The sequence below is a fragment of the Acartia tonsa genome, chromosome 1 (genome assembly GCF_053477335.1).
Source record: "Acartia tonsa isolate MP-2025a chromosome 1, ASM5347733v1, whole genome shotgun sequence".
In the NCBI taxonomy this organism is placed as follows: domain Eukaryota; kingdom Metazoa; phylum Arthropoda; class Copepoda; order Calanoida; family Acartiidae; genus Acartia; species Acartia tonsa.
In genome coordinates, this window is record NC_137260.1 from 52,199,042 (window position 1) to 52,219,646 (window position 20,605).

At 29.2% G+C, this 20,605-nt stretch overlaps 1 protein-coding gene across 1 annotated transcript in view; it reads right to left on the reverse strand.

Annotated features, from left to right (window-relative positions):
- The window catches only part of LOC145331027 (uncharacterized), a 140,387-nt gene extending 120,810 nt beyond the window's left edge, over positions 1–19,577 (reverse strand). The window contains exon 1 of the mRNA XM_080175629.1: positions 19,006–19,577. The gene's annotated coding sequence lies outside the window, so the exon portion shown is untranslated. The remainder of the gene's footprint in view (positions 1–19,005) is intronic.
- Between the last annotated feature and the right edge of the window lie 1,028 nt (positions 19,578–20,605).

Here is a 20,605-nt window from a genome sequence, read left to right on the forward strand (position 1 = left end):
ACGTAGAATCAAGAAAATAAACATATGAGAGATTACAAATTTTTAAGTTAGCATGATAGCCGTATAGTTGAATACATCATAACGCACAAGGAATACCAAGATAGCGAGCAAGAAATTTTCGTCACTACAGAGTAGTTTCTCTACTAAAACTTAAAACTACTATGTTGCAATGATTTACCACCCTGGCAACGTCATTAGTTGTAACGTCTGAGTGAAAAGGAATATATATTCAATATTCATCAATGTGCAAGTCAATCAAGATTTATAGTTAGACAACATTTTTTTTACATATTCAATGTTTAAAGGTAAAGTCTAAGGGGAATGTCAACGGTAAGGTTAAATCGGGGAAAAGGGAATGTGATTCTGACAAACAATTCTAAGTAAAAATTTCCCCTCAACCTCCTTTTCTTTTTACCCACTTCCCTTTAAGTTACACAAAAAAACCAAGTTTACTCCAACTTTACTACTACAAAATATTTAATTTTCGGCAGTTTCAAATCAGCAGCCCCTGGGATAAATAAAAAAATACCGCAATTTTTTTTTTTTTTTGGGGGGGGGAATTTGACGTTTATTGTTTTGTGTTCTATCAATTTTAACATTATTTTATATTCCATTAAAGATTAAAGATAAGCGTTAAGAAAAATATGAAAAGATATTGGCAAGCGAACAACAGGAAGTACAATAAAAGCTATAAACACATGTCTTAACATGTTTTGTTAAAAACTTTGCTGCTTGGCGAGCCTACACATTCTTGTTTTCTACATTCAAGATGAATTACCATTGTTGTATCATCTATTTTAATTGGCGGATATTTGAGACAATTCCCTTAGATAATAACAATCAATACAAATGTTAGCAGTGACAGGGTAACATATTCAGTGGTTTTAATCAATTTCCAGTATGGCTTAGAAACCGGTTGATATCCGGTAGATTAGAAAAAGCATTGTATTACTTTCAATTTTTCACGAATATTTTTTTGAAATTATAAAATCAATACCAGTTTTGTTATCCCGGACCTTCCACACCTCGAAGCTAACAAAACTTAATATCTGCGGAAAGCTGTCTATAATACGACGCGATAAATAACTATTATCATATAATTTTCTAGGTTAGCCTTGAAGTTAGGGTTTCTTTGATATCTGTGTAAAGCTAAGAAAACCCTTAGGCTTGCCTAGTAAATTTGATAGTATTGGTAGATTATATTAAAATTAAATCTGTATATTGCCTCTCTTGTTGTGTTAACTATCAATTACTTTTGGTAAAACTCAATATCCTTGATAAATCTAAATTTAAATATCAGAAAGCAAACCCATATCATAACAAATATGTATTAAGATTATATCCAACAATGCATTTTATTATATTTTATTCTCTTTCTTTCTTCTATTTTCCCCATGGTAGGGTGGCTCCTCCCAACAAATAAATCTTCAGTTTCATATGTCAGAAAGGGAAAGTAACTAATGATACAGGGATAAAGTAATGGAAATTAATTAATCTTAATTATTATGTTCAGTTAATTTCTATTATTGTATAGGAAAAAAATTGTAGCTGGACAAAGTGTCTTAAAAATCAGCCATGTGACGTCATAAATATGAGGGAGATAAGAGGAGAAGTGGGAAAGGCTGATTTTTTGAAACATTTTGTCCACCTACAAAAAAATTTTTATTATCATTTAAAAATAAATATTAAGGTTATACATTATTTTGGCCAATCCCAGTATCCCTGGAAAACCAGTAATTATGAATGGTTTGCTGATATAAACATTTTTGGTGGACTAATTGTAATGGAATATGTAATATGTAATAATTTTGTACACTATATTTACTTATGTAAAGGGGCAAATCTATGGAAAACTTAATATTATAAAAATCTCCCACAAGAAAATATATCTTTTCGCTACATTTAAAAAAAAAACAGATATATTATTAAAAGTAAAAACCTCATAATTTAAGATTTTATTTTTATGAATTTTATGTTTTAATGCGCAAAATGAAGTGTAAGTAAAAATTAAATATTTAGAAAGAATTTAGAACATTCACTTCAGAACAAAAGAATTTTTTTGGTAAAAACACAATAGAACAAAACAAATATTTGAAATATTGCACAACTAAAAAAAAAACAGCAATTCTTATAAAAGTGTTCATAGTCAAATTAAAGAAACGCTGGAAAGTGTCATGTATGACGTCATAAAATTATGACTGAAAATGAGGGATCAGAGGATGTGGGAAAGGAAACTACTAAAAATAGATGGAGAATAAACGTATTTTTTATGACGTCACACATGACACTTTCCAGGGCATCCACACTGAATATGCTATTACATGTTGCTTTCATATTTCTTGCTGAGCTTTCTAGATGTTTTTTTTATTCTTGTTTTAAACAAGAATGACAACATCTACAAAAGCAAAGCTCTGAAAAGGTATCACATGAAAAAATTTGTAGTAAAAAACTTTAAAATCAACATGTTTTAAATTAACGTACAAACATTCTGATAACGCGTGATTACAGATTTGCTACGCTTTCTGAATCGTACCTAACTGTTATCGGACTCATCATACGAATTAATTGAAATTGATAGGACAGTGCTAACATTTTTAAACCAAAAAAGCTAACCGTTACGGACGAGCGGACGGACCAACCTAAGTTATAGGAAAGCTTCGTTTTAAAAACTAATATGGACACACACACACACATACACACACACAAACATATATATGTAGATTATTCATTTTGTAATTAGCATTGCTTTACACCAAAATCTTTTCTTACTACCCAATCTCGCTAATTAGGAAATGAATATTTTATGAGGTCTGTGTGTTTATACATGTTAATAATACATAACATGTACTTGTATAAAATACTCTATTCACAGATTAATTAGGCAAAACAAGAACAATTGCATCCACTGTAGTAAAGCTTTCAAGATATGTTGTAAATATCGGTATATGGTCCTTGAATAAAACTGCACCAAATCTTACATAAAATACAATAAAGATTTGTTTACCAATGTGTAAAACGTGGTATTTGAATCGATATATTACTTGGATGTTGCACCAGATTTCCATGTACTATGATAAAGTTTTACTCGCAGTTGGCTAAAATAACGTTACCCCCCATCCACCACCTCAACAACATCCCCTCCCATTTTACAGGTTGAACGAATTGACCAATAAATAAGGTCCATATAAGCAAGCTAAATTGACGACAATTTTTTAATCCTATTTTATAAAGTAGTAAGCTTTTTGTCTGTAGCGAAGGATCTCGCTCACCAATAAAACGATAAGGTTCTCCTTTACAGTGTAGCTTCTTATAGGTCCTGAGACGGTTATAGGCTATTTTGTTTTTTAAAGTCTGGGTATGGTTTTACGCTATTTTCCTTTAATTATAGAGTCTCTAGATGCTAGGAGCGCAGCTGCTAGAGAAATATTTTGTTTAATTATCTAGTAAATTATAAATTACTGGTCATTCAAGAGTATAATCTGATAATTATCAAAGAAAGAAGCCAAACTTAAACTAGATTGAAGTATATATGTGTGTGTGTGTATGCTTGTGTAATTTATGCTTATTCATATTGACTGCACTTGAACTTTTTTAAAAGAAGGGTAGGATTTTGTGTCGGTATCGTAATACAAATGCATTTAAAACCATCATAGATTCAGCTTTCTTTACGAAAGAAGGTTTAAAACGGCAAATCAAAATCATCTTCTTTATATAATTCTGTAAGATAATAATATAATAATAATGTAAAATAAACTAGAAAGCTTCATATGAATTTTTATACTATAGACTTGGATTACGAGATGGATAAAATAATACTGTCACCTATTATTAATTTTAAATAGCTTATAAAGTATGCATAATTTAAAGAAAATTCCAATTATAAAATCAGTTTTATTTCGTTCTTACATAATCCATATACAAAAGTAACAGAATGTGTGTCTGTTTGTAGCTTAAAATCTCGTAACGGTCTCTAGGTGCTCTAGAATCTTAGGTATTTAACTTTGGGGGGGGGGGGGGGAGGAAGGGGAGCATAGGCAAACATCCGTTGTTTTTACTAATATTTAATTAAATCAGAATATTTTGAAATATTTATTTTCAACAAAAAAAATACCTATGATGACTTTACTTGATTGCGAAAGTGTTTAAAAATCTAATTTGTCCAGCAACGTTTTTGTTTATTTTACATTTTGCTTTCTTGTTCACATTTGATTTCTTTTTGCAGATAAAGATCATTGAATACACATGTCAGGGACTTTGTTTGTCTTTAATTTTCTCTAGCGGATGGGAACTTTAGAAAGTGAAAATATTCCCCTAAATAATTTTACTTTTTCTGCTTTTTCAGCTTTCAACATCCAAATATTAGAGATATAGATGTATGTCTTTTTTTGTCTCCTTGGATCTTTTTCAGGGAGGCTTTGTAAGGGCAAATTTTCAGTTATCTAATTTGGGGTTTGGTAGAAAAGACTCCAAGAAAAGTTATTGTTGCTTCTAAAATTAGTGTTGAACAGTATGAAAATTATATTATGACAAAACTAACTTTTCATCCGCCCCCCTTGAGCTACTTTTTGCAAGCAAACAAGGACAATTAGATTAGATAATATACGAGGCTATTTGAATAGTAAAAAGAATGATATGTTTAAAAGATCTAAAGGATTAACTTTATTAACATCTCTTCCTCCAAAATTAAAATGGATTCTTTGGCCTAAAAAGAATGGTTTTGCTTTATAGAACAAAGCTATTCATAGTCATAAAAATGACGTCATACAATACAAATTACCAATGCCAGGCAGTTTATATTTCAATAGACCAATGGTAGGCCAGTATGATGTCATTTTTTATAGGCACTATATAAAACTTCTATATTTCTATTAATTTGCCACACAGTGCGTCGTATTACTTTTCAGTTTATAAAGATAAACTTACTTATTTCTAATGACTATATATTTTATTACTTTTTAATATAGTAGTAACAGGTAATCACACATAAAAGAATTGAAGAGAAGCTTGGCTACCAAAAACTTTATTTCTATTCAGGCTTTGTTTCATAGAAAATCTTTCATTCTTATTTTGGTTGAAAGTTGTAGGATAAAAACATTGGAATTTTGTCTGTATAGCAAACATAATTTTGTGAACATATAACTTTCAACAAAACGAACAGGTAAGGATAATATTTCATCTTAAATATTTCATAATTTTAATTTAAAGTAAGTCATAATAAGAAGGAAACTATAGATTGCTTATTTTTTTACTATAAAATGGAGAATTTAGATGTATTTTAGATTAGATTACATTATCATCATAGGCCAGATCTTTAAAGAAGGTCTAGAGGCTATATTATTATTCATCCTAACAAATTTAATTCTCCCTTTTTAAAGGCCAAGGCACTTCATTGTTCTTAAAATAACTGCCGCACATTAAACATATTAGCTGAAATATAATTTTAATGTTTTAATTGACGCGGTTTTGACCGGGGTTTAAACTCATCACCTCTTAAAACAAGTATTTACCTTACCATGAAACCCAAATGTAAACTACCTGAACATTCATCTAAGGTATTCCATGGACAAACCACAATTAAATGGCCGTATTGCTTTACAAGAAAATGCATAAATTTTAAAATTGCATCGCTTTTAATGTTTATAATATTTCATGTTTTGTGGATTTTGAATAATATAATGGCTGTAAAAAAAAGCAAAGAAAACATTGGTAATAAAATTTATTATTAAGTAATAAAAATATTTGAGAAATTGTATAATATAATGAAAACTAGAGTTGGCTCGATATAATTATCTCCCTATTGGCTAGTTTTCTATATGCATATCTATTTCTCAATAAATCTATTTTCCTCACCCGGCATTACTATCTAAAAGAAAGTAAATATTTAATAATTTAAATGATTTTTAAAACATTTTTTTAAATTATATTTTTTTCTTTACATTACCATCACCAAAGGGTTAATGATGATGATTACAATTTTAGTTTAATATTTGAACACACAAAATGTCGCCACAATCGAATTCTTTTAAAACATAGTTTTCTTAAATTTATCATATTATAAATTTAAATTTTCTTTTTTATGATTAGAAATTAAATACATCAATATAAGGTAAATAGCAACATGAAATGAAAAAAATGAATTTATTTTTAATAAAGTAAAATAATGGGTTTTATCGTTCTGGGCAATGAGAGTTTATTATGGATTATTGGAGCACTATGAGTTTTAATCATATATTCCTTGGAAAACTTGAGCTCGTTTATAGACATTTATTTCCTATACAGATCTGACATGGATCTTGAAGCAATTAAGCAGGCCGTTTTGTACATGTTAAAAATTGGAAGATTTCATTAAATAAAAGTAATCGCAAATATACTTAGTAAATAAGGTCTTTTATTTCCATATTTTCAAAGAAAATTTAAGAAAAATAACCAAATGAAATTTAAAAAGTTTACAAGGCAATGATCATTACTTTAAATATTTATTCTTGATATAAGCCATAATACAGTTCAAATGAGAAATCTAACTGAAATATAAATAATTGTTTGTCTGGGTTTGCTGAATAAATATTTTGAAAATCATAAAGCAATAAAGCTAAACACAAATTTAACAATTTCCCCTATAATAGAAAATGCTCTACTAAAACGCCCCCTTTAAAGTTTTAATTTATAACCTTCTTAAATTTAAACAAAGTTCTCTGGTAATTTTTGTGTTTAAAGAAAGATTAGTTTTACTTTAATCAGGGCTCAGCAGTTGTGTGTCTGCCACCTTTAAGCCTGTAAGGAAAATCGACTATATAACAATTAATTGTCGTTATTACATCAAAAATGTTTTTTTTTACACATAATTGATGGAATTTAGGAAAATTTTAAATTATGTATATGATAATTATCCTTTTTGCCGGCCGGGAATAACAAAATTTTTATACAACCTTTCCATATATTTTTTTTTCTGCGAAAATAAATTGAATTCGGAGCTATAATGAAAAAATTTATTATCATTTTGTAAAAAAAATCTGGGAAAGAGGCTTAAATGAAAAATGAGGGAAATCAGCTTTAAATTTGTTTCACATTGAAATTGTCCAGACATCAAATAAATCATCCACAAGAAAATAAATATTTTGGCATTTAAATTCTATAAACAGAATAAAAACAGCCAATAAAATGAAAGAATATTGCGGAAATAATAATTTCAATCTGGAATAAAAACAGAATATTAAAAACAAGGAGAAAAATTTCCATAGACTTTCAATTCATCGAGTCTTGCAGATTTTTAGATAATATTATAGTGATTGGGGGGGGGGGGGGGGGGGGTAAGAATTCAAAATTCATTTTTTGGGGGGAAGGGGGGATTGTAATCACCCCTTCGCCCCCCCCCCCTGGACTTTTACTAAATCTTGATAGGGTTGTACAAACTAGTAGTGTTCAAACTTTACCACCAGTAATTTATTCGACAGTAGGGATGATTTTGTTATCAAAATTTGGGATGTACATCAATTTATCGTCCATTGTCTTATCCCTGATTTCATCTAATACCTGGAATTGTCTGTATAGTTTTAGTTAATAATAAATGTAAATTTAATCAAATCTGAAATTCAAGTAAGTGCAGTGAACTTTATAAGTAGCAGTGCTATTCTATACCTTCAAATTTCCGTTTGTCGCTCTGTCATTAAAGCTTTGGAAGAAAAGCGTTTTTTGTGAATGCCTATTTTTTTGTGAAGATTCCTATGGACATTTATCATCTTCTATATTACTCGCTTTCGTCCTTTTGTCTGTTTGGCAGTTCTTGTTAGCTTAATGACTTTAACAGAATATAAATCCTATGCTAATTATGGATGTCGCCATTCTTGTTTTGAAGATATATTGTATCTGTAGGCTGAAGATTTTACAAATATGTAGAATATCTTTCATGTATATTGCATTATTACATACATAGCAGGTACTATAAACATTCTTACACTCTTAAAAATTCAACAAAAATGTAAAAAAAATTTAAAATTTAATTTAATTTTAGAATTTAACACATATGTTGATTCTATTGCCGTCCTTGTGTAAGTTATTTTCGTTTTCTTTCAAACTATTGGAAGAACTATGAATTGTTTATTTAATTAATAATTCAAAAAATAAGACATTTTTTTACCACAAAACCTATTAGATAAATTAGTAAAGGTTTTTTGTTTCAACCCTAAGATTTCAATAACTACAAAACCGATTGGGTTCTATTTTAGCATGGCTTCATATAGGACATAAAATAGTTTTGGGCTATTTAATTTTCAGATTTAATTCTTTTAAGCTATTTTTCTTAGATGTATCTGCTAGTTAATAATAAACTATTGAAATTGTTTATCTATAATATCTCCAGACTTAATTAAATTGGAATTTACGATTTACAGGTATATCATTTTTTGGAAAGCAACTATTTAAAACATTTCTCTAGAATTTAAATTTTAAGAGTGTTGCGCTGAACATATTACACATATTTGTGAGAGTCTAGACTAGTATGAGACTCTGCTAACTACATCTACAAACAAAGTAGCATAAACAGAGCTAAATATTTGCTAGCAAGGATTATAAAAGCGTCGCAGAAACAAACTAACAACATGTGCAGTGCATAGAAGAACGAATACTAATTCATAATTGTTATATAGAAACAACAAAAATACTTGGTATGGTTTTAACTCGAGGAGAAAGTTTTCTGCATCTTAAATACTCGACAGGTAGATAGACGAACGGGTTGACTTCCAAACAATAAATAATAGAAAAACCTTCCTTTTCCTTCAATATAAGGGTAAATTACAAATATATCCTTATATATCTATATTCATCTTCCTTTAATCTACTCATATCCCAATAAAATATATTTTGATTAGAATCATTCAAAATTGTTAAGAGATTTGGCAAAATGCAGGAAATAACCAATTTTACTTTTCTTTCTTGATGCTTTGAAAACCTTTCACTTTGGTTTGTCGTTTACATGGTTATGAAATTGACATACCCAGTGTTAAAGAGGCTTGCGGCATAATTTCAACAAATTACAACATGCGCATCTAGGGAAGGGTGGGGTGGAGGAGACTTGGAATTTTGTTATGCAAATATCTGCATCATAACACACATACACACACACACACACACAAACTCTTGCAACATCAAACAATTTCTGAATTCAGGTTAAATATGTTTGTACATGGGGTGTGGAGGGTTTTAGGGGGAAAAGTGGTAAAATAATTTAAGCAAAGTGAGGAAGGGAGGGGGGGGGGGGGGTTGTATTTAAAATGTAAAAGGAGTTTGAAGTTGGAAGAAATATTGAAGCATAAAGTAAATACCATACATTTTAAATAATAAAATAACAAAGTAAAATTAAAGAATAATAATGAGTTTTTGTTAAGCCTAAATATTCTCTTTTGTAGAATCTATAAAAATTAACATTTTGATTAAAGATAATTTTCATTATGAATAATTTTTTTTTACTAAAGAAAAAATTATACTTATGTTTATAAAATAAAACAAGGACGATAATATAAGTATCTGTCTTCATATGCTAGGGACATTTATTTTGTTAATCTGAAATACATAAAGAACAAAGTCTTTATATGAATTTTTTTAATCTTTTAAAATTGAAATAATCTATTAGTAATAAAACAAGTATGAAAATTTAAAAAAGTATGGGTATAGCCCCTTTCTTAACATCAACCCGATAAGGGGCGATTCGTCGTATTTTTAAAATGGCTTTTTATAAGTTGTTTTTGGTTAGGTTAGGTTATATTGGTTACGTGATTGGCCCACAGGGTTAGGTAATTGGCCCCGCAGGTGCTAGAAATAGGAGAAAAGCTACTGTGAAAAATACAGGTGTGATGTTACGAAAGGGACTATACCCATTGCTTTTCTACTTTTTTGTGACTCTCGACTGTCTAGGCCTTGGGATGTTTATAACTACATTAAGGGGGGGGGGGGGGGGGGGTAACCACCCTCCTTATAGTAATAGCCAAAGAAAAAAATACCCCTCTTTATTTTTTTCTGTATTTCTTCTTTTTAAAACTAAAACGCTAAAGATAAACTACGCTGCTAAAAATAAAGTTATTATTATCCTTCAAAAAGACCAATATTATTATGTGTGTGTAAGTTAATTATTTTTCTAATGATAAAATAATGAAAATTTCCTTTTCCATGATTAACATGGAAATATATCCTATTTAGATAGAATATTGGAAATTTATATTCTCATTAAGTTTGGTATATAAACTTAAGTTGGTGTATAAAAAGCGAAAAATAAGTAAATTTTTAACCGTCGATATTAATAAGAAATTGAAATACATTTTCAAAAATTTTCAATTTCAATATTAATAAGGAGACAATGGGCTGTTTATTACACTAGTCCCCAAAGTTTTATAACTCATTGGCTTATCAACTTTGGAGACTCTTATTAAATTTTTATTGGTTGGTTCTTCAGGTTGAGAGTACAAACATTTCAACCACTAATTTTAATCTAAAAAAGAGGTAAATTTGTGTATTATCATTAGGGATGTAAATAGATTTATCGGTCATTGTCTTATCCCTTTATACCCCTGCATAAATTACTTAAAATTTAAGATATTTAATATGATATTATAGTAAGTAATTATCGTTAAAAATACTCTTTTAACATATTGTTTAATTGAAACAATATTCAAAGTGATAGTAAAATTCTATCAAAATAAATATTTCATTTGTAGAAAATACGAAACCGCGTCCTTGGACAAAAAATATTGGATATAAACTTTTTGATAGAGTTGTAAGGAAGTAATTTAAAATCAGAAAAAGACATATTTTCTTCCATTAACCTATCTCTCTAGCCATGATCGACTGCAAGTAATGTATGTATGTACTAGACTAACAAAATACAGGTAAGTGTAATACAGTTAGGAATTTGAATCTATTTCTCTTTAATTGTAAGATAATAAAAATATCAATAAAAAAACTGAAATATTACAAACATGTCATTAGGACTAATTTTATATTGTTAATTATTGTGCCTTTCAAGCACTGAAACTTCCACACTTTCTTTAAAAACATAAATTAAAATATTTTTCTCCCTAACCTCGGCGAGGTCTATAAATGTGTTGCCCATTATAACCTAACCTTACTGGGCCTATAGTAACAATAAAAACGATCCCCCCCCCCCTCCCCCTCTATTTTCAGTATATTTTAAAATTGTGTGCTTGACAAGGCACTTGCAAGAAATTTCTCTTTAATTTATAACCAACCATTTTTTAGGTATAAATACTCCTTTTTCCTTAAGTTAGGAGAATATTGCCACCATCCCAACTTTTATATGCATAAGTTACTAGACAAAGAGTTATTCCTTGTTCATATATAACTTAAAATTATCCACAATAAGGAAGGAAGTAAGTCTAGTAAGTTTTGATACATACAATACCATGGGGTAGGCAATATAGGGTGAGATGGTAAGTATAGGGTAGGTAAAATAATAAAAGTAGGGTTGTGTAGTTGTAGCTGCATTCAAAGCTCCAACTGCGATCAGCCGCCATCATGTAAATCCGCAGCCGGTATGAGGTAAAAATTATGCAGCAGAGAAAAGTTGCAATTTGAATTTGAAAATAGTGAAACTATCAAAACATTGTTAAAAAAACAGTAACCTTTAATACGGGTAGACTACTAGACAATGCAGAAAGTTTAGTAATTTTTAAAAGCAAAGCTTTTCTATAATTAGGGTCGGTCCGTACGTCCGTCCGTCCGTCCGAGATAGATAGCTTTTATTCGTTAATTTAGGCAGGTTAGAATTGTCCTATCGATTTCAAACTTTGCATGATGATTCCTGTAGTAGTTAGGTACGAGTTAGAAAGCGTAGCAACTCTATAATCATTACCAGAATGTCCGTACGTCCATTTTAAACATGTTGATTTTTTACTTTTTTAATAACAATTTTTTATGTGATAAAATTATCCGATTGATCTGATTTTTTGATTACTGATTCCTATTATAATAAGGTTCAATATTATTAGCGGAGCATCTCTATAATCAAGTATTAAAAATGTCAGTATGTCCTTAACCAGAATTCTGTATTTAAGAAGTTTTGCAACAAATTTACGTATAATTTTGTCAAACCTTATATTTTCATGTTTTGTATATTCAGTTCTGTCACTCAACAAAAGTTAATATTCGTCTGTCATATCGTTTCAGAGCTTCGCTTTTATGGATGTTGTCATCCTTGTTTAAATGATAATAAGGCCATTAAATTCTATTAATTACATCGTAGCTGAACTAATGAAACTAAAATACTTGTTATATATACTTATAAAAATCCATGAAAAAAAACACATTGAGGAGAATAACAAATGTTTTTGTTAAAAATACACCATGAATGAAAATAACGATAAAAATAAAATATTTATGGCTGCCTATTATTTGACATACACAAAATAGACTCTTTATCTTACATTCTACACTCAACAAGGAGGGTAACTTCCGTAATGGCGAAGCTCAACCAAACATAATATTTCAAATAATTATATGTATATAAAGATTGCTTAAAATTTAGGATGAATTTATTCAAATCAAGATATCCCTATTTCTTAAATTTCTCAATTAAGATAAAGGACAGTTATTTGTATGAAACAAAGGTAAAAGAAATCATATTCTAAAGAGGGTTGCCAGTTTTTTCGTATTATACTTACTTATACTATATCCTCAAATGTAGAAAATCTTCGTTTCTTAAACACGCACACACACGCACACACACATACACACTGAATTCCTTTTAATTTTCTCCCTTGTCTCATTCCATTAATCTTCATCCAGGAGAAATTAGATTCAAGGAAAAAAAAGAGAGAGTGAGAGAGGAATAAAGAATGAAGATAAAAAAGAAAGAAAATCATTTTTATAAAGTTTTCACCCAGGTTCCTGTTTAGCACGATCAAATACAGTTGAGACATTCATCTTAAAACTTTGCTGGAACACTTAAATTTGATTTTTCTTCAGAGATTTTCTTAAATATATTCTATCCTAGCACACTTTTATCCACTGCATCATTTTTATTCCTTTTTTAATATTTCATTTCAAACTATATAATTAATTAGCCTTCTTTCTATTGAAAGACATGATATTCTGCCTTTATAAGATTATTAATATTATTTAGGGGAAAGACAAGGGCGAGAATCAATATTCCAGAATGACTTCGAAACCGATCAATATCCGCTGGATTAATACGGTTTCTTAGTAACACAGAAAAATCATGTATAGCATCGTATTACAGACAATTTTCACGAATATTACAAAAAAAATCATAAAATTAATTTCAGTTTTTTCAGCCTGTGTCTTTGGCCTCTCGGGGCTAACAAAACTGGTATTAAGCTTTAAATTTTTCAATCTGATATCCAATTTTATATCATTTCACTAATTTGCAGGAATTGAGGGACTGTAAATTTTTCTGGTTTTATGAAACAATTCTTTTTTGAATATAAAATACCAGAACAAAAATACAAGATAATCAAATAAATTAGTTCAATTTGAATAAAAAATTTCCAATTGATTTCCAATTCAAGGCTTAAAGGATAGGACAAAGGCCGATAAATTGATGTACATCCTCAATGATGATACATACAATTACCCCTTCTGTAGGTTCTGTTGAAACAACCAACAAAATTCACTAAAAAGTCCCCAAGGGTTTTAGGCCAACGAATGAATAACCGTCATTATAAGACTTTGAGAACTAGTGTATTAATCAGCCAAATGTCCCCTCCCTCCCTGCATTCAATTGCATTTGGTTTAATAAAGAATAAGTAAGGTTTAATTTATAATTATCAATCTAAATTTAATTATAATGAACGATAATTAAGGTCTTCGCCAATATATTAACATCGAAAATAAATTAATATATTAAATTAATAAACATTAAAGGAACTCTTATTTGATAAGTTTGATCATAAAATATTGAAATTCATTACTTTTTCAAGAATGTATTTTATCGTATTCATTCGAATCCGGTGGATAGGAACCGGTTCTCATCCATACGAAAAAATTATGTCTAGCATCGTATTATATCCAGTTTTCTACAAATATAGAAATGTACAATCATAAGATTAAAACTAGTTTTTTTAGCCGGTGCCTTCGGCACCACAGGGCTAAAAAAAATAGTTTTAATCTTATAATTGTACATTCTATATCCGCGGAAAGCCGTTTATAATACGATACGAGAAATAACTATTCTCGTATTCATTCGAATCCGGTGGATAGGAACCGGTTCTCATCGGCAACTCGGGGCTAAAAAAACTGGTTTTAATCTTATAATTGTATATTCTATATCCGCGGAAAGCCGTTTATAATACGATGCGAGAAATAACTATTATTGAATTTTTCTTTAGGGAAAGAAAATGTAATTAATAGAGGTTTTCAAAAATTATGAACTTTTAAAAATACCATTTGCAAATTAAATTTGTCGTTGAAAACTAGATTTCAAAAGCATACTTCAGCAACAATGGATAATGATAGCGCAACAATTTTAAAAGAGAAGCTTTTCTATAATTAGCGTCATCCGTTTGTCTGTACTTAGCGGATAGCTCTTATTGTTAACTTAGGGATGTTAGAATTGTCCTTTTCATTTCAAACTTCATATGATGTTTCTTCTAACAGTCAGGTACGATTTAGAAAGAGAAGAAGCTCTGTAATCATTACCAGTACGTCCGTGCGTCCATTTTCAACATGATGAATTTATGAAAAATAATGGTTTGTTTAGCGATACATTGGCATAATTTTAACAATAACGAACGTTAATCTAAAATTTTTAGGATATTTTAGAAACTCTCTAATTCGTTCAAATATGTTATACATTTCAATTTAACATATAACATGAAAAAACGGGTACAGCTTTCATAAATATTTGATTTTTACATTTCTTAAGTTTTGTATATTATATGCATTATGCATGGTTTTAATACATGCAAAATATGCAAATCTTATTTTGAAAGAAAAACAAGTATTATATCATACAATGTTAGAGTTGTTTATTATTAATGTTACAACTTAAATTAAACATTAATGAAGACTTATTTTATGTTATTTTTAAAATAACATAATTTTGTGAAAGGAAAGCTGCTCTAAAGGTGTGTTTGTTAATTTTTAATTATAGTTATTATGGTATAGTATTATTTTTTACGCTTTTCATTTAAAAGTCTCAATAGCATGATAAACAAGGACCAAATATTGCAAATTATTCTGAAACATGTCGAAAACCATATGATCTTAAGGGATGAGACAAAAAACGAATATTGACACATAATTCAATTATGAGAATTAAAATAACCCCTTCGGTAATTTAAAAGTTTAGTTCACTGGTAGTTTGTACATTAAGATATATAAGTTTTCCGGAATTTTAAAGTTAGGGGGAGATTTGAAATCTGCATCAAATTTTAAGGATTTTTCATAAAATTCTTTTTTTTCTATAATTCTTTATCTAAAAGCGGAAATGCAATTTAAGTTAATAAATTTTGGCATCTGTGATTGGTGGATTTAAAAAATCTGCGCTCTGATTGGATGGCGTACATCATTCAACCAATTAGAGCGCAGGTAGTTTAAAATCCACCTATCCTATTGGTCAAAATTAATTAATTTTAAATGCATTTCCGCTTTTAGATAAAGAATTATACAAAAAACGAATTTTATAAAAAAAATCCTTAAAATTTGATGCAGATTTCAAATCTCCCCCTAACATTAAAATTCCGGAAAACTTATATATCTTATTGTACATACAAATCAAGATTATAAAAATAATAGGAGGTAATAAAACTCATAAAAAAATCGAAGCTCTTTATAGTTCCTATATAAAAAGGGGATAAATTTTAAAAAAAATTGTAGCGAAGTGTCTAAAATGAAGTCATATTAGAGTAAAATTAAAAAGAGAAACAACAATATAATAATTGAATTAATAGTTACATTTTGCTATTTTTATGAAGTAAATTTAATCTTGTTGGCTTTGTAAAAAATAACCAATATTATTGATATTATTACATAGCATAAACATTTGTAAAAGCATAGTAGTAGTAAACAGGGATTTAAAGGGATGAGACAATGGCCGATAAATTGATGTACATCCCCAATGATGATACACAAAATTTCACGTTGGTAGATACAATTAGTGGTTGAACCGTTTGGACACTCACATTATTGAACAAACCCATCAAAATTCAAAAATATTCACCAAATAGTTGACCCAACAAAAAACTAACGTTATTGTAAAACTTTGGGGACTAGTGAAATAAACTGTCCAATGTCCCCTCCTCCCTGATTAGAAAGAATAAATAAGATAGCAGCAGATTGTGTGTGTGTGTGCGTGTGTTTAGGTGTGTGTTAGCATTAATGGTATCATCTTTCTATAATGATGCCATTAGAACTTACAAAGAAAATAATATGTTTATATGCAATATTGTTATACACGGTAGTAGCATACATCATACAGGGTGTTCCAACATAAATTTGAGCTAGCTAATATCATAGATCATAAAGAGTGTCCCAAGAAATATTTTGCTTATATTTGTACATTGGAAGATTTAAATCATTCTTGATAAGGCAATAAAAATTTTTTTTAGATCAATTAAGGTTACATACTATTAAGACAAAGTTTTTTTTTTAACTTATAAGTGTTAATATTATTATAAAATATGACTCAAAGCAATGATTATATTAAAACACAACTTAATCCTATATTATATAAGTAGATTTATTCATTTTAAATTTAATAAAACTGTATATATGTAAAACATAAAGAAAAATATTTAAAAATTTACTGTTTAAAACGGCAAGTGGCTTCTCCCAAGCCTAAACCTAGCGATTATCGAAGTCTTAAGCTTCATCAAAACTAAAAAAAACGGGCAGACAGACATACAACATTCTACTTTATATTTTAGATAATTCTATATTTCAAATATTTAAAATTTGTTATTGTCCAATCTTATAAAATTTTTCTGTAAACTCAATTTGTTTTGATTAGATTCATCCAGAAAAAAATTATCAAAATTATTGATATGATAAATTCTTCAATTTGTATATTTATACTTTTAGCAATTTTCATGGTCATTTTATAATAAATACAATATAAGATAAAATTATCAATTTATATTTTATGATTGCTTTACATAATTTTTAACAAATTATTTGTTGAAATAAATTACTAAATTAAGTAATAAATATCCTTAAAAAATTTTCGGGTCACCCTGCAAATAAAACTAAATATATGTTAATGTGAAGAATCACACTGTTTCCTGCAACAATTATCTTCCAGTAATGTATATTCTATATTTGCTAATTGTATCTCTCCCCCAAAATTTCTTTATTGTTCATTGACTTGTGTATTCTGCCAGGGAGGAAGGGAACATTGGGCTGTTTATTACACTAGTCCCCAAAGTCTTTTAATAACATTTTCCTACTCGTTGGCTTAACAACCTTGTGGACTTTTATTGAATTTTGATTTGTAGATTCATGTAGTTGAGTGTTTAAACATTTCCACAAATAATTGTTATCTACAGAAGGGATAATTTTGTGTATCATCATTGGGGATGTACATCAATTTATCTGCCATTGTCTTATCCCTTTAGTATCCTGGTATTATACCAACTCAGAACAATGCAGCAAGATTGATTAGTAATTTATTTATTGTAGCGGGGGAAAAAATTCACAACATTCATGTCTTTAATTATGGACAAGTTTTTATCAAAAGGACAAAAGAATTCGCAGAAACATTATAGTATTAAATGGCTAGAGATATAAGAATTGAAGAATATGAAAAGCAGAATAACAATTTAAATTTTAATTACTATTTGTGTAAAAAAAAATATAATTTTTGTTTTATAAATTCTTCATGTTTAAATGAATTTAATGTTTTATGCACTTGTAGATTCTAACTATTTCTTTTCTATGGTAATAATATGGGGCAATAAATAGATAGAGGGAGGGGCTGTACATAAAAACTAATAGAAAGAGGGGGAGGGGAACATCCTAAACCAAAGCTATACTCCAATTACTTTGCATAAACTTTTATTTCTTATTTCCATACTTTTTTGCTGGCTAACTTTTTTTGTAAAGAAATAATACAATAGGTCTAATGTACATTTACACTATTCAGTGCAGTTCTGCTATACAATACAATAAATTGAATTACAAAAGCTCAACTCATAAGCCATAGGTTTTATGGTTAGATTGGATTTATTATTAACTTTAGAAGCCATTTATTATTTTTTTACGTATAGTCTATTTATGATTTTACTTTTTTTCATTTAGAATGAAGTTAAAATACTCGTTAGACAATTTGGAAAATATCAGATCTTAAGGTTTTTTACTGAAATTTGTTCTTGGAAATTGATTTTATTTTTGGGCTTATTTTTCGGGTGGCTAACTTTTGTTCTACAACTTAGTACAACAATAGGTAATCAAGAAAAAAATCAGAAAAGACTTATTATACATTTACTTTCTCAGCTTTTTTTCCTCATTGATTCTTTATAGCGGAAACTGTCCTAACCTTATGATATTAATAGAAAATTCCTTTTTTTATTTTTTTATTCGTAATCTATAGCAGAAAATATTACTTTTTATTTAGATTTTTCCCCCAGAATCAGATACTTAATATTCAAGAGAAATATTCCAAAATGTTCTTGAAATTAAAATCTCAACTTTAAAACAACAATAAACTGACAGCAGATTTTCAGAATATAAAAGAAGTTCTAAATAATTTGCTGACTTAATCTGTACAATATTTACTAGTTAGCATTATAGTTCAAATCGTGTAGGATATAACAAAATATTTAAAGTAAAAGGAATTTCTACATCTATTGTACATTGAAATATCTTATCTATTAAATAAACGACTTGGGAAATAAAAGTTCAATAAAGGAATACAATAAAAATTTCAATTTCGCATTCAAACCTTCAACATTTTTCATTTCTAAATTTCTTGTTATGAAAAATGCTTTTAGATGGAAAAATTCAATAAAATATAGAGTTTTAAATAAATGAATATAGTATAATTACCCATTAATTGATCAGAGCTGTAACTATCCCATCTCAGTAATCATATCTTGATGTTATAATAACAGTATGTTTGTTACTCTGGCAGCCTGTACGTCTGCCTGCCTGCAGGATCCAACAATGGTCACCTTCACTTATAATACCACCTCTAACCATTACATCTTACTAAACTGTGGAGTGAGTCCCTCAGTCTAGAATTATTTTCTAAACAGACACGAGTATGGGTAGCTGTAGATAGTCAGCAGCCAGACTTATTATTTATTATTACACAATATCAAGACACAGGGTGGGAATGGGAGAGAGAGAGAGAGAGAGTAGTTACACAGGGATTTACAATTTCTGGTTTAGTGTCCAGATCATTTTATATTATTTTATCATTTCACAAACAAACACATCCACACAGTTTATTTATTATGTAATACAGTTCACAACTTTATCACTAAACCTCTTGTCTCTCTATCTCTATCTATATAAGATAGTAATAGAAGTAGATATATATATATATATATGTATTATGTATAATAAAACTTGGCGTATCACTACTCTCAAGCCGTGAGGACAGCCTCTAGTAAACTGAGGTCCCTCTCCTCTATGTTCGGATCCAGTTTTCTCAAATACAACAGAAAGGGAGAGAGAGAGAGAGAGATGAGAGGGGGAATTTAAGGCCTTGAGGAGATGGACCAATTTTAAGAAATAGAAATGGGCGTGAAAACAGATTGGAAGAAAGGGAAAAGAAGATAGAGAGGTTTCAAAGGGAACAGGGGAGTGTGTGTGTGAGAGAGAGAGAGAGAGAGAGAGAGAGAGAGAGAGAGAGAGAGAGAGAAAGAGAGAGGAGTGAAAGAGACAAATTTCACAGTGAGTCCTTTTCAGATTTACTAAACTAGGCCTATTATTTAAAAAACTTTAAAAATTTACTACAAAATATATCAAAAATAGTATAAACTAAAGATATGGTTAAAGAAAATAGAATATTTTATTTTTTAGTCAGTTTGACTTTACAGTAGCATTTGACAATTCGGTACATCAGGGTGGTTTTGAGAATAGTAGACTGAGTCCCGTCCTCAAGATACAAGAATTGAGGGGAGTTCCCGGTCTTTTTTTGGACCCACTGCCCTTTGCAACATACCCCATTCCTCTTTCTCAATCTCTTTTACAGACTCAATAAATAGCAGGGGAAAGAAATGATGGGAGACAAAAAAAGGGGACACCCCACGTCTTAGATTGATAAGACATCTTCAGGAGAACAGCTACTCCTTGTGCCTTAGTTTATTTGTTGTTAATTTCGATTTTATTATGTAGATAGCAAAATATATACGTGGATCCTATTATTTAAAGTAGTAAGCTTTTTTGTATATAGCAAAGAATCAAGCTAACCACTGAACCAATTTGGTTCTCTCTACAGTGAAGCGTCTTATAGGTATCAGTGAAGGTTTGTAACTATTTGGGTGTAGGGTATCTCCACCCTCCTAAGAGAAATTGCCCCAGAAAAAAAAACCCTCCAGTTTGTAAATCTAAATTTTGCCCATAAATAGAGTTTCTCAAAATAGGACTTTTCTCAATTTTGAAAGAGCCTGTGTTTTGAAAAGATTGAGAAAGGGGGGCA